Source organism: Mustela erminea, chromosome 1 (assembly GCF_009829155.1).
Source record: "Mustela erminea isolate mMusErm1 chromosome 1, mMusErm1.Pri, whole genome shotgun sequence".
NCBI classification, from domain to species: domain Eukaryota; kingdom Metazoa; phylum Chordata; class Mammalia; order Carnivora; family Mustelidae; genus Mustela; species Mustela erminea.
In genome coordinates this window covers 12,655,881-12,671,513 of record NC_045614.1, presented here as the reverse complement: position 1 = coordinate 12,671,513, position 15,633 = coordinate 12,655,881, and the positions used below count along the sequence as shown (strand labels likewise).

The window sequence follows — 15,633 nt, the reverse complement described above, 5'->3', positions numbered from 1 at the left end:
GGGCAGGGCGGGAGGCTGCACATGCACTTTATCTAGCTGTACTCCAGTGACATTCCAAAGGCTTCCCAGGGGGAGGCGAGCTGCTGACTCAGCTTGTGGGCGGGGCCGACCTCAGGCCCCAGAGTTGAGTGGGGAGGGACTCAGGAGACTTCCAGAGGCTTCCCTGAGACCCACTGTACCTGCAGCCGCCAAACTTTACCTGAGGCCTCCCAGCTGGGCTGTGCAGAGGATGGTTAAGTCTGGAGATGGAGGTGACAAGACAGAGGAAGAAATACAGCAGGAGGCTGGTGTCCCTCCCCTACTCTCTGAGAATACTCCTTTGTTCTCATGCATTATGGACTAGGCACACTCTGTTCTCAATGTTCAGGCTCCATCCATACCCTACAGACAGGCACCGTGGGCTATCCTAGAGAGGACAGCACAGGTTCTCAGAGCTTTGGTGGAGAAACCCTGGGCCCCAGGCCCTGGGACTGGTCCAGAAGAAAGCTGCAGTCTGGCTTCTGCAGAAGCAGAGGTGTTGGGCCAGAGGTGGGATCTCTACAACATGGCCCTGCTCTGGACCCAACTGCCCAGGCTGAGATCTGAGAGGGAGGAGGCGGTGCCAAGCCATCACAGTTACCCACAGCCAGACTTGCCTTGCGCTTGGGCCACAGTGCAGCTCAGTGTCCACTCACCTCCCACTCCCCGTGTCCAGGCCCCCTGCATAGTGTGAGCTCATCTGACCTAGAACACAGCACCTGCCCTTGCCTTAGTTTCCCGGGACTCAGGTACAAATTGCCACAAACTGGGGTGCTGCAAACTCCAGAAATGTGCTCTCTCACAGTTCTGGGGGTCAGGGGTCAGCAGTGTCATTCCTTCTACAGGCTCTGAGGGAAGATCAGCCCTATGCCTCTCTCCTGGCTTCTGGCGGCTGCCAGCAGACTTGACCGCATCATTTCAATCTCAACCCGCCCTCACATGAATTTGTCTTTGTGTCTGTATGTCTTCTCCTCTCCTTACAAGGACACTAGTCATTAGACACCAGCATTTAGGGGCCCAGCACACAGGATGATTTCATCTTGAGATCCTTCTCTAATTACATGTGTAAAAACCCTATTTCAAACAAGATCACATTCTGAGGTTCCAAGTGGGCTTGCACTTCTGAGCGACACTATCTTGATCCACTACAGCATCCGTCCTGATTCAGTTCTCTGCTTCAGGTCTAACCTCTGCACCTGCTTCCTGCACAGCATCAGAGGGATCCTGCTGAACAAACCACATTCTATCTTCCCCTCTGCTTGGAACCAGCCATGGCTCCCTCGTCCCAGATGCTTCACTGCAGCTGACAGTCTGGTCCTTGTTGGCCTTTCCAATTGTCACTATCAGCCCCCTATCTTTCTTCCAATACAGACCCCACTTTGTATCTGTAGGCTAAAATGATGGGAGCATTTTCAACTTCCTGAGTGTAGCAGACTCTCTCATCCCCAGATCACACTGCATCCCTCTTACCCCACTCCTATCTGCTTCAATCAACTGGTCTCATTTCACGTACCACCCTCTCCAGGAAGCCTATCCTGTGTCCTTGCACCCCTGGCTTGACCAGGGTCCTGTCTGACTCCTAGCTTGCCCTGAAGTCCCCCATCACATGGTGCTGTCATCACCGGTTATGGGTCTGTGTCTCTCACTGGACTTCAACAGACCTCCTGAGGGCAGAGATGGCATCTCATTGGGAGCATCCTGTGTTCCCAGCACCCAGAATGGTAAATATTAAATGGAACAATACATACACAATAAAAATGCATTAAAGAAAATAGTGAAGGAAGCACATGCACAGTGCTGTGAGACCCTACAGCGCCTGTGGGAAGGGAGGAAGGTGGCATCTGAGCTGAACTCTGAAGGATGAACAGTCCCTGGCACATGGAGTCAGGGAGGGAATGGCCAGCAAGGGAACCAACTGAAGAAAAGGCATGGAGAAATGCCCAGTATGGGGTCTGGGGAGTCTGGGAAGTCAGATGAGGTCAAAATGTAAAGGGACGTTAGGCCCCTTGGATCCACCCTTGTAGGGTCCAGGAGAGAGTGGGTTGGAAGGAGGTGTCAGCCTGGATTAAGGGTCCCATCAACACTCTCCTCTAAGCTCTAGCCCCCTGGCACAACAGAGGACCCAGACTGTGTGGACAATGTGAGGCATTTCCTGGCACTACTCAAGTCGGGAAAGAATATCATAGAATCAGATGTTCAACCAAGAAGTGAATTCAGGACTAAGGAGAAAGATTTTTGTTGTTGCTTCTGGATGCCCAGAGAGGTCAGGATAGAAGGCTAAGGTGACAGAAGAGGGTCAAGGGGAAGCCAGGTGATGGAGTGGAGCCAAGGGTCTCAGTTCAGCGGCTTCTTCCATCCCTGCCTGGAGGGGGCGCTGTGACTCTGGACAAGTGGCTTGGCCTCTCTGGGCCTCATTTTCTCTTTTATGAAATGAGCTTGAATGAAAAGGAGAAGAGACACAATGTGTAGAAAAAGCCTGGCACAAGGTAGTTGCTTGGACCATGTGAACTCTTCCCACCTCAACCCCCATTTCAGTCTTTTTTTTTTTTTTTTTAAGTTTTATTTATGTATTTGACAGACAGAGATCACAAGTAGGCAGAGAGACAGGGTTGAGAGAGAGGGGGAAGCCAGCTCCCTGCTGAGCAGAAAGCCCAATCCAGGGCTCCATGCCAGGACCCTGAGACCATGACCTGAGCTGAATGCAGAGTCTTTACCCACTGAGCCACACAGGCGCCCCTCAACCTTTTTTCTTTTCTTTTTTTTTTTTTTTTTAAAGATTTTATTTATTTATTTGACAGAGAACACAAGTAGCAGAGAGGCAGGCAGAGAGAGAGAGAGAGAGAGAGAAGCAGGCTCTGCACTGAGCAGAGAGCCCGATGCGGGGCTCGATCCCAGGGTCCTGGGATCATGACCTGGGCCGAAGGCAGAGGCTTTAACCCGCTGAGCCACCCAGGCGCCCCTCAACCTTTTTTCTTGAGTGTGGGTCCCATACTTCCATTTTTCTCACAGTTATTTCTTGTGCATCTACTGTGTGTCAAGCAGTGTGTGGCCCCTGGAGATAAAATAACCAATAACCAAAGTCCCTTGAATCGGACAGATGTGCAGATACTCTCAATACCTAATACGTGTGACAGACATCTTCAGGTTGTTAGTTCAGAACTGAACAGAATTACAGGACACCAACATGGTGTCTGGGTAGTTAGAGAATTGGTCATTGGTGTGAACTCACACATTTAGTGTCTTGAGTGTTAGAAGTAGAAAACGTTCACTTCTTCTCTCCCTCTGTCCAGTCAACAGCACTGTCCGTTCTACCTCTGAAATCAGCTTCAGTTTGCCACTCCACCCCATCCAGGATGCCCTCATGCACCTCTCCCCATCTCTTCCTGCATCTGCCCACCCTGCCTGCCCTCAGCAGCCTGCTTCCCTCACACCAGCCAGAGGGGGTCTCTACAAACAGGAATCTGACCATGCAACTTGTGCTTAAAATGTACCTATTGGTATCATCAGTTTGCAAAACTGTTTGGCAGTATCTATTCTAGCTGAACCTAGGTATTCCCTATGAGTCAGCATTTACACGCCTAATATAGACCCAACACAACACATAGGTATTCATCCACTAAAAGATAGGTACTACATCTTATAAGAATACCCTCATAGGGAAACCCAAATAGAAACATCCATGAAAATGTTCACTAATCGGAATACAGCTCATTCCTCTATGTATTTAGAAAACATGAAAAGGTCCCCATTACCCTCAGAACAAACTCCTCACGTGGACACCATTGTCTTATATGCTCATGCCCTTCCCACCTGCATGCCTTCAATTCAGAACCACACCAATGACTTCTAACTCTCCCTGGTGCACTGAACATACCATTGTCCCAAATGCACTATGCCTCTGTCACCCTGAGCCTTCGTACCTGTTGTCCCCCTCTATCTGGAAACCCCTCTTCCAGCTGCCTGGTTCACCTGAATCATACCTACTCACCCTGCACGTCTCCCTGTAGATATCACCAATTTCAAAGTCTCTAAATTGCAGTCTGGGTCTGAGACCGCACTTAGCTTCTGCAGCTCCCTCGGCTGTCTCTGACACACCTCTGACTGTCTGTGCTGTCATTTTTGGTTACGACAACTTCCCTCTGTGTACCATGAAAAAGACCTCAGAGTCTTAGCCCTTGGTCATTGCTGGATTCAAGCACCTAGAATGTTTCCATATAAAATAAACCTTCAGTAACACTTCTTAACTATATGAATGAATAAATGAGAGCAAAGTGCTATGAAGACATATAGCACTCTTCTCTGTTCATGATCATGGGCAATGACTGCTATGTGACTATCTGCCACCCTTGTGGTACAGTGTGCTCATGGGTTCTCAGAGTTGTGCTGTCTCGTGTCCTGGTGCTGGGCTGATGTCTCGGTCATGGAGTTGATGGCGATCTGATAATTTTTCACCTCACCTTCTTTGGTTCGAAAGTGTTCCACCATTGGGTCTACTATGTGATTTCCCTCCTAAAGTTGGCCTATGAAGGAGTCATCCTCTGTCACCTTGGGTGTGGTCCTGATGTGTGGCACTGCTCTTATGGGCTGTTTATTCCTCACCATCCTCTCCTGCATCTTCATAGTGGCCTCCATACTGAGGATCCCCTCTACTGAGGGCAAGCACAAGTCCTCCATCTCATGTGTGTCCCATCTCACTGTCATTATTTTGAACAATGATTCTGTCTCCATTATCCACCTCAAGTCCAAGCAAGGGTCTCCAGTCTATGGACAGTAACCCTCTGATGGCCACCACCTACACAGCCTTTGCCTCTTTTCTTAGCCTGGTCATTTTCAGCCTCAGGAATAAGGAACTCAATAATGGCATAATGGGGAGAGTCCAGAGAAAATTCAATCCCCTAAGCTCCTAATCCTGATGTCCAGTTTGGTGGTAAGGAAATATGACAGAATGGCAGGGAATAATAATGTCGACCTCCATAGGACTGTTGTAGGGTTTCAAGGATATGAAAATACACACTTTCATAGGTGATGGATACATGTTCAATATTTGATTTTCTCCAGTTTGTTTACCTCCATTGCATGGGATCTAGTGATCATGATCTCCTGTTCTTGACCCTGTGTGATGAAGTTCATCCTATGCCCTTCATCAGTGAAAATGTTATGTACCTAAGGGCCATGAGGGCAGCATCATGTGTCTGGATTCTGATACACTTTTTCATCCTTTCTGATGGCTGAGTAATATTCCATTGTACATAAGAACTGTATCTTCTTTATCCATTCCCCTGTTGAAGGAGATCTTGGCTCCTAACACAGTTTGCCTACTGCACAAATTGCTGCTATGAACGCTGGGATTCATGTCCCCCTTCTCTTCACTACATCTGCATCTGTGCAGTAAATTGTTGGTTGTAGGATAGCTCTATTATGAACATCTTGAGGAACCTTCATACCGTTTTCCAGAGTGGCGGTACCAGCTTGCATTCCCACCAACAGTGAAAGAGGGTTCTCCTTCCTCCACTTCCTCTTCAACATTTGTTGCTTCCTGTCTTGTTAATTTTTGCCACTCTAACTGGTGGAAGCTGGTATCTCATTGTGGTTTTGATTTGTATTTCCCTGATGGCTAGTGATTTTGAACATTTTTTCATGCGTCTACTAGGCACTTGTATGTCTTCTCTCCGTTTCTTGACAGGATTCTTTGTTTTGGGGGGTGTTGAGTATGAGAAGTTCTTTGGAGATCTTGGATACCAGCCCTTTATCTCTAAAGTCATTTGCAAGTATCTTCTCCCAAGCTGTGGATTGCCTCTTTGTTTTGTTGACTGTTTCCTTTGCTGTGCAGAGGTGGTTTTTTTTTTTTTAATTGTTGAAGTCCTGCATTTTTACAATAGCTGAGCTTCAGCTAAACTTTCACATTTCATATTTGCTTTTGCTTCCCATGCCCTTTGAGATATGTCTTGAAAGAGGTCTCCATGGTTGATGTCCAAGAGGTTACTTTCTATGTTCTCCTCTAGGTTTTGATGGATTCCTGTCTCACATTTATGTATTTCATCCATTTTGAGTTCATCTTTGTGTATGGTATAAGAAAATGGTCCGGTTTCATTTTTCTGCATGTGGCTATCCAGTTTTCCCAGCACCTTTTATTGAAGAGACTGTCTTTTTTCCATTGGATAGTCTTTCCTGCTTTGTTGAAGATAGTTGACCATAGAGGTCAGGATTCATTTCTGGGTTCTCTATTCTGTTCCATTGATCTATGTGTTGCTGTCTTGATGATAACGGCTTTGTAATATTGCTTGAAGTCAGGCATTGTGATGCCCCCAGGTTTTGTTTTCTTCTTCATCAATCCTGTATTGATTCCAGGGTCTTTTCTGGTTCCATACAAATGTGAGGATTGTTCCAGCTCTGTGAAAAATGTAGATGGTACTTTGATAGGGATGGCATTGCAAGTATAGATTGTTCTTGCAGCATAGACATTTTCACATGAGCATGGAATGTTTTCCATCTTTTTGTGTCTTCTTTGATATCTTTCATGAGTGTTCTGTAGTTTCTAGAGTATAGATCCGTTAACTCTTTGCTTAGGTTTATCCCTAAGGATTTTATGGTTTCTGGTGCTATTGTAAATAGAATCAATTCTTTAATTTCTCTTTCTTCAGTCACATTGCTAGTGTATGGAAATGCAACTGATTCCTGGGCATTGACTATGTATCCTGCCACATGGTTGAATTGCTATGAATTCTAGAAATTTGGATTTTCACATAAAGTATCATGTCATCTGTGAAGAGAGACAGTTTGACTTCTTCTTTGCGAATTTGAATACCTTTTGTTTCTTTTTGTTTTCCGATTGCTGTTGTTAGGACTTCAGGTACTATGTTGAACAACAGTGGCAAGAGTGGGCATCCTTGTCATGTTCATGATCTTAAGGGGAAGGTTCTCAGCTTTTCCCCACTGAGAATGATATTTGCTGTGGGCTTTTCATAGATGACATTTAGGAAATTGAGGAATGTTCCCTCTATCCCTATACTCTGACAAGTTTTAATCAGGAAAGGATGCTGTATTTTGTCAAATGTTTTTTCTGCCTCTGTTGAGAAGCCCATATGGTTCTTGTCTCTTCCCTTGTTAATGTGTTCCATCCCACTGATTGATTTGCGAATGTTGAACCACACTTGCATCTCAGGGATAAATCCCAGCTGGTCGTAATGGATGATCCTTTTAATGTTCTGTTGAATCCTATTAGGAGGATCTTGTTGAGAATTTAGGCATCCATATTCAACAGGGATATTGATCTGAATTCTCCTTTTTGGTGGGCTCTTTGCCTGGTGTTGGGATCAAGATAATGCTGGCTTCATAGAGTGAGGTTAGATGTTTTCCTTCTGTTCCTATTTTTTGAAACATCTTCAGAATAGGTATTATTGCTTCTTTGAATGTTTGGTAGAATTTCCCAGGAAATCTTTCAGGCCCTGGATGCTTGTTTTTTGGGAGGTTTTTTTTTTTTTTTTTTTTAAATCACTCTTTCCATCTTGTTACTGATTATTGGTTTATTCGGGTTGTCAGTTTGTTCAGAAAGTTTAGGTGAAGCTCAGCTATTGTGAAAATACAAGTAGAACAGGTGTCTCATGATGATTTGGTGAAGTGGATCAAACCATGTGCTTTCTCAGGATGTATTTTGTAATTGATGTATTCAGCAAAAACTCATGAGTACTTATAACATTTAAGACACAGAGATTAAGAGAGGATACAAATATCTGTCCCCAGGATGCCTTCCTGGGACTTTGTAGTTTATGGCAGAAGGGGAGTTGATAGAACAGGTGTACAGAGCAAGATGGAATCACTCAGGTCAAGAAATAACTTATGTCAAGCATTGACATAAGCAGCCAAGGGCGTTGCTGCTCAGACCTGATATCACTGAAACCAGCACAAGCTGATGGCTTCCAGAACTCGTAACCAGCTGAACCCAAAGAGGTCTTCAAAGGCCCCAGACTGATTAAACTCCCCCCTTTTTAAGGATTTTATTTATTTACAACAGAGAGATAATGAGAGAGGGCTCACAAGCAAGGGGAGAGAAGGAAAGGGAAAAGCAAGCTCCCCATTGAGCAGGGAGCCCAATATGGGACTCGAACCCAGGCCCCTGGGATCTTGACCCAAGCCAAAGGCAGACACTCATCCAACTGAGCCACCCAGGCACCCCTGATTAAACTCCTTTTAAAAAGGAGCATTTTTGCATCAAACTGTCAGACTTTCCAAATGCTGCCCCTTTCACATCTGACCACATATAAAAAAGACAATTCCTGCAAAAGGTCTTCCCACCTGATCACCAAACTCAACAGAGATCCTCCACTGCTTGAACATAATAAGCAGCAGTTCAGAGAGCTGATCCTTTCAGACCAAGGTCTCCTCCCAACTGCATGCTCACGGACTGACTTTGTATTTGGTTTGCTAACCTCTTACCCCTTGCTCTATTTTGCTTGTTATATGACTTTGTCTTGTGCTTGCTTTGTGTGACATCTATGAAGCCAAGATAAAAATGTAGTAAAATGTCAGTAAATTTGGAATCCTGAGTTTGCTTTATAATTAGGTTAACCTGCCTTTAAGACTGAATAAAGCTGAAATTATGGAAAGACACAACATGTGTATGTACCTTCATAGAATGCTCACAATGGTAAGTTTGAACAAACAGCCAGGTGACCTGATCCTCACTGGGGAAGGGTCCAAATCCAGGAAAATGATTTCTTCACAACCCACACTGACTCTGATATAATATCCATTTAATGTTTGCTTTGCTGTTACATCTGGCCCAAGAACGGAAACCACAAATCCATTTCCTTAAAATAAGCATTTCTTTGTGTGAATCATACTAGCTCATATTTTTATAAATGAGCCCCTCCCGATGTGAAGGTAAAAACCAGAAGGAACCTCATCTCCTTGCCCTGTGTTTAAATTTCAGGGGCCTGGAACACAGAAATCACTCAATAATGTTTGATGGATGAATGGATGGAGGAGTTCCAAAGGCATGGGATAAGGTAGGTAGACAGTGAGCTGATTCTATTCACTGGACCCAGGCTGCTACAGGGATCTCCTCAGTGATGAAATACCAGTACCGAGCACTTCCTGAACATTTGCTAAGTACCAGTCAGCTTATACATTAGGCAGGTGCTATTACTATTGGTGTCTCCGTTTTCAGACAGAGAATCAGAGAGATCCAGTCACTGCACCAAGGTCCCACAACCAGAAGTGGCTCACCAGGATTTCCACCTGAGTCTGTCTGATGTGAGTCAGTGCCCTGAGACACAGAGCCACCCAAGTTACATACCCAAGTTACTACATCCAAGTTACTACAAAGTCTCTCTTTGCCTATCAATCTGTGTTAAAGAACCTCAGGAGAGCTGAACAGTTCACACTGGTGGCTAGCTAGTCTTTGTTTAAAGAAGCAAACAAAAAGCCCCCAGAGAATTCAGTGGAGGTGATGTCTTGGGGTAGCAGGAGATTAGGAGAATTGTCTGAATCCACCATCTCCAGCCCTGCCCCCATGCTCTCAGAACCCATCTGCCAGGGCCCCTGGGCTCACTTCCTGGAGGACACAGAGAGGTGAATTGAGTTAGGCTCATCAGGAGTCAGTCAAAGCCATGAAAGAGCAAAATGGGACCCCTTCTGTGCACAGCTGGTATACCAATCCTTAAAAGCCAAAACCATGGTCATTACTGAACAAGTCACAGGATTTTAAGTGACAGCAGGGAACTCATTAAAAGTTGGCACACAATTCCCCATCTCCACTTCTTTGGTGGAATTTAAAGAGTCCCTAAGGATTGGCCACAGACCTGCAGGAAGATGAGTTTCAGTACACACCTCAAGGCTAGGTAAGTCTGGCTCACTCCAGAGGAATGGTCCCCAAAGAATTTTCCCATCTTAATTTCAAGCTCAGACATAATGTTTTACTAGCACCAAGAAACATAGGTGGGAAATGGAGGTGACCATTTTTTTGGCTCATGCACCAGTTTCCTGGGGCTCAAAGAGGTCAAGTTCTACAACATACACCATGGCAGAACTGTTGCCCACAAACCATGTGGTGCCAAGTGGCCACTGTGAACACTGCATGCTGCTGGACACAGACAGGGACAAAGGTCTCCGGAGCTCTGAGAGCAGCTGAGGCTTCTACTTCCACAGTAATAGTCACTACATTGCAATATAGTATTACCTGATCAACACCTTCCATCCTTCCCCACTAGACTAGCAACCTGAGAGCGTAGGACCAATCTGAACTAGATTAATATTGTGTGCCCATAGCTGGGTACCTAGTAGGTGGTCAATAAAACTGGCTGAGAAAACAAACTCATCTCTCATTATAACACTCCAGGAAGTATGTGAGTGGTAAAATCATTCTGAAATACAAATGGTTCATCCCTAATTTATCTGAAATTGACTATTCAGGAGTGACTATGCGACTGATGTCACTGGAACCCATCTACCCTCTTGTGTGTATCATAGCCAGTATTTCCTGTAGATGAGTTCCATCCCATGGCAGTAGGGTTATGGAGTAGGGTTCTTTTATTTTCATCCCTGTTTGGCTTTAAACCATCTTGAGCCACTCACTCCTCCTCTCCTGTCCAAGCTGTCACTTTGGCTTTCTTTCATTCCTGAAGTGGACAACCATCTTCCTATCTTGCAACCCCAAAACATGCTGTTCTCTCTGCCTGATGCACCCTTTCCTCACACTCTACCCGTATAGGAGAAAGTCTCAGCTGAAATGCCCCCTTCTCCATAAAAACCTGCAATCTTCCCTGCTTTCACAGCCCACCACCTTCCCTTCCTCACTCATCTCATACTCTTGTCTAAATTCAGTTATCTATCACCCACCATCTCCTCTCTACTGTCATGTGCACAGGGGCAGGCATGTCAGTCCTGGTCACTGTGGGCTCCCCAGAGAAGGGCTCAGGCATTGCATTCACAACTATTGGATACATGCTAGCTAGGGCTAGATGTCCTCTGAGCCAGAGATAAGAGTTATCTGGCTCACAGTGTTTAGGAACTGAGGCCAGTCACGCTTATCAAACCAACCAGCTAGCGTGGCCTGTTCCGACTTTACCCAGCTATCAAAGAGCAGATCAAACATGACACTTCCTCCCTCCATGTACCAACACACTGCCACCTAGCAAAATGAGCAGGGACTTCTTAAGCAAGACGGTGACCAAGGATTTGAAGAGTTTTTCAATTGACTTAACTGTCCAGTCTGTAGTTGAATATTGTGCCATACACATTCGTGGTGTTCTAGTTTGTGCTAGAGATGGAAAGTGACTGGACCTAAGTGCTAACACTTAAGGCTACCAGGCAAGGGGGGAGAGATAGGCAAATGCTGAAATCATTCATATCCTTGGAGATAAATATCATGAAGATGCTGTAGACTCTCGGGACGCTACAGCCCCGGTGACTTCCCTGAAATTCACAGAGGTAAAAGGATCTGAAAAGGAAATCTACTGACAGTTAATGAGTCCTGCCATGTCCATGAGCCTGGGATCAGATGGAAGACTCATAGGAAACTGCCCCCACATTCCTGGGGACAGGAGTGCCATGTCGTGTAGAGAAGTAGGCGCAGGACATTGGTCTTGGAGATGGGCTGAGTCTGACCCAACTCTCTGTCTGCAGCTGTGAATACAGATTCCGGCACCCAGTGGGGGTTGATGAATGCCTAGGGTAGGAAATGACTAGGACAATATTTCTTGATCACCCCTGCATCAGACCCAGTGCAGAGACCCAGAAATGCACAGATCCTGCCTGGCAGAAAAGCTGAGCAAAGCTACAAGGTTGTGCTTCAAAGGAACATTGGTTTTGGTCATTTTATTTCCAGTGACCACAGACTGCTTGGCACACAGTAGGTGCACAAGAAATACCTGTGAGAAAAATGAAAGCACGGTGCCCACAGTTCAAGAAAAATGTTGAAATTGGTGCTGAGGTGGGTGGAGTTCACCTCGGCCGCACACCTACTGTGTGCCAGGCTCTATATACAAAAGTGTCACTTCTACTTATCATTCACTCCCATTTCATAAAGGAGAAAGTGATTCCCAGAGAGGCCAAGCCACTTGTCCAGGGTCACAGTGCCCTCCTCGAGGCAGGATTGCAAGACCCAGCTGAGCAAATATTCCATCTCCGGGCTTCCTCCTGACCCCCTTCTGTGACCTTAGCCTTATATCTTGACCTCTCTGCGTATCCAGAAACAACAACAAAGATCTTTCTCCTTAGACCCGAATTCATTTCTTGGTTGAACATACGTTTCCTTCATGTCCTTTCTGGACTTGAGTCTTGCCAGGAATTTCCCAGATTGCCCTCACATTCTGGGTCTTCTGCTGTGCCGGTGGGCTAGAACTTAGAGTACAGTGTTGATGGAACCCTCAGTCCAGGCTGACACCTCTTCCCACCACTCTCCCCTGGACCCTACAAGGGTGGATCCAAGGTGCCTAAAGGCCCTTTATATTTTGACCCTGAATGATTTCCCAGACTCCCCAGCCCCACTCTGGGCATTTCTCCATGCCTTTTCTTAAGTTGGTTCCTTTGCCGGCCATTCCCTCCCTGACTCCACGCCCCAGGGACTGTTCATCCTTCAGAGTTCAGCTCATGCCACCTCCCTCCTTTCCCACTGGCGCTGTAGCGTCTCACAGCACTGTGCATGTGCTTCCTTCACTGTTTCGATTAATGCATTTGTACTGTGCATGTATCGTTCCATTTAAGTTTTACTATTCTGGGTGTAGGGAACACAGGATGCTCCCAATGAGATGCCATCTCTGCCCTCGGGAGGTCTGGTGAAGTCTAGTGAGAGACACAGACCCATAACCGGTGATGACAGCACCATGCGATGGGGGACTTCAGGGCAAGCTAGGAGTCAGACAGGACCCTGGTCAAGCCAGTGGTGCAAGGACACAGGATAAGATTCCTGAACAGGGTGGCATGTGACCTGAGACCCGTTGATTGAAGCAGATAGGAGTGGGGTAGGAGGGATGCAGTGGGATCTGGGGATGCGAGAGTCTGGTACACTCAAGAAATTGAAAATGCTCCCATCTCATTTCAGCCTAGATACAAAGTGGGGGTGCTGTGTTGGAAGATGGAAAGGGAGCTGAGAGAGGAAACCGGAGAGGCCAACAACAGACTGTCAGCTGCAGTGAAGCATCTGGGACGAGGGAGCCATGACTGGTTCCAAGCAGAGGGGAAGATGGAATGTGGTTTGTTCAGCAGGATCCCTCTGATGCTGTGCAGGAAGCAGGTGCAGAGGTCAGACCTGAAGCAGAGAACTGAATCAGGAGGGATGCTGTAGTGGGTCAAGATAGTGTCGCTCAGAAATGCATGCCCACTTGGAACCTCAGAATGTGACCTTGTTTGAAATAGGGTCTTTACACATGTAATTAGAGAAGGACCTCAAGGTGAAATCATGCTGCGTGCTAGGCTCCTAAATGCTGGTGTCTAATGACTAGTGTCCTTATAAGGAGAGGAGAAGACATACAGACACAAGGACAAGTTCATGTGAGGGCAGGTAGAGATGGAAATGATGCGGTCAAGTCTGCTGACAGCTGCCAGAAGCCAGGAGAGAGGCATAGGGCTGATCCTCCCTCAGAGCCTGCAGAAGGAATGACACTGCTGCTCCCTGGCCCCCAGAACTGTGAGAGAGCACATTTCTGGAGTCTGGAGCACCCCAGTTTGTGGCAATTTGTTCCTGAGCCCCAGGAAACTAATACAAGGACAGGTGCTGTCTTCTAGGTCAGATGTGTTCACACCATGCAGGGGGCCCGGATATGAGAACATGGGGAGTGGCAGGTGAGTGGATACTGAGCTGCACTGTGGCCCAAGTGCAAGGCAAGTCGGGTGCTGGTAACTGTGATGGTGTGGCACTGCCTCCTCCCCTCCATCAGACCTCAGCCTGGAGCAGCCTGGGCCCAGAGCAAGGACATGCCTTAGAGATCTGGCCCAACACCTCTGTCTCTGCAGAGGCCAGACAGCAACTCTCTTCTGGACCAGTCCCAGGGCCTGGGACCCAGGGTTTCTCCACCAAAGCTCTGAGAACCTGAGCTATCCTCTCTGGGATAGCCCCGGGGTGCCTGTTTGTGGGGTGTGGATGGAGCCTGAGCATTGGGAATGGAGTGTGCCTAGTCCATAATGCATGAGAACAAAGTTGTATTCTCAGAGGGTATGGGAGGAACGCCAGCCTCCTGTTGTATTTCTTCCTCTGTCTTGTCACCTCCATCTACAGATGTAACCTTCCTCTGTACAGTCCAGGTGGGAGGCCTTAGGGAAAGTTTGGAGGCTGCATGTACAGCTCTAGGTGAATCTCAGGAAAGATTCTGGAAGTCTCTGGAGTCCTGTTGCTTCTCTCCACCCCCTCCCTCTTGGGCTATGATGGTGGCCCCGCCCACAAGCTGAGTCAGCAGCCCGGCTCCCCCTGGGAAGCCTTGGGAATGTCACTGGAGTACAGCTAGATAAAGTGCAGGTGCAGCCTCCCGCCGTGCCCACCCCACTCCTGAGCTCTCGGTGTTGAGTGCCAGTGAGGGGACCCAGGGCTACCTCGGCGACGCCCCCAGACCGCTCCCCGCCGCCAACAACAGAGGCGAGTGTGTGCCCCTGGGTGTCTTTGAGGAGGAGGTGATGCAAGCGCGGGATGCAGGGAAAGACTGTGGGTAATAAGAATGTTGGGGTGGATCTTGGGACCCGAACCCGGCCCAATGAAGTCTGGAGCAAATAGTACCTGGGCGGAGACCTCTAATCCGGAATCTCGCATCCAGGCTGGGCTGTGTGCGCGCGGGAGTCCCTGAGAGTCCTGTGCACTTCCTGGCTGTCTCTGCAGATCTTAGCAGAAAGGTTGTGTGTCAGGGACACCAGCGTTAGTCACCATCTTCCTGCTTGTGCTGTGTCCTACTGTGAGAGTGTAGGTCTGTGTGCACCTGCAGGTGTGCCTGTGTCCACGACTCTGCTGTTGTGTGGGTCTATCCGTGCAGCCGGGTCTCCGCATCTGCATGGTGCTGCAGGCTGATAGCAGGGCTCAGGTGCCTGTGGGCCTGCTGTGTGCCTATCTGGTGTGAGTGCTTAAGGCAGCTGCACCTGTGGGGATGGGTGACAAAGGGAATGCAGGTATGTGGAGGTGTGGGGCCCGCCCACATGGAGGTGTTTGTGAGACATAGGGGGCACCCAGATCCCAGTCTGTGAGACAGGCAGCCACCCATCCCTGAGAGGAGCTGTTCTGAGGTGCTTCTCCTGTTCTCACACACACCTGGGCAGAGGCTCAGTGGCTGCCCTGGATGGCACAGGTAGGCTTAAGGGCAGGTGGTGGGTTCTTCCTCCGTCATCTCTCCTCTGGCTCTAGACACTCACTGTCTGTCTTTCTGGGTACAGGCTGGGCTGTGAATCAAGGGAGAGACAACTCAGAATTAAAGGAGGGCCGAAAAAGGCCTGTTTTGCTTTCTTAAAAAAATGGGGCAAAATTCACATAATATAGAATTAACCATTTTGAATTGAACAGATTATTGGCATTTGGCACATTCATGATATTGTGCAATCACCACCCCTTTGTAGTTGTCTAATATTTTCATCCCTCCAAAAGGAAACACTGTCTTCATTAGTAATCACTTACCCATTCCCCAGGCCCTTCAGCAAGGGCTC

The 15,633-nt window shown here is 47.4% G+C and overlaps 1 pseudogene; it reads left to right on the top strand.

The window, feature by feature from the left end:
* Positions 1-229: 229 nt before the first annotated feature.
* LOC116568398 lies at positions 230-4,925 on the top strand (annotated as a pseudogene).
* Positions 4,926-15,633: the final 10,708 nt, after the last annotated feature.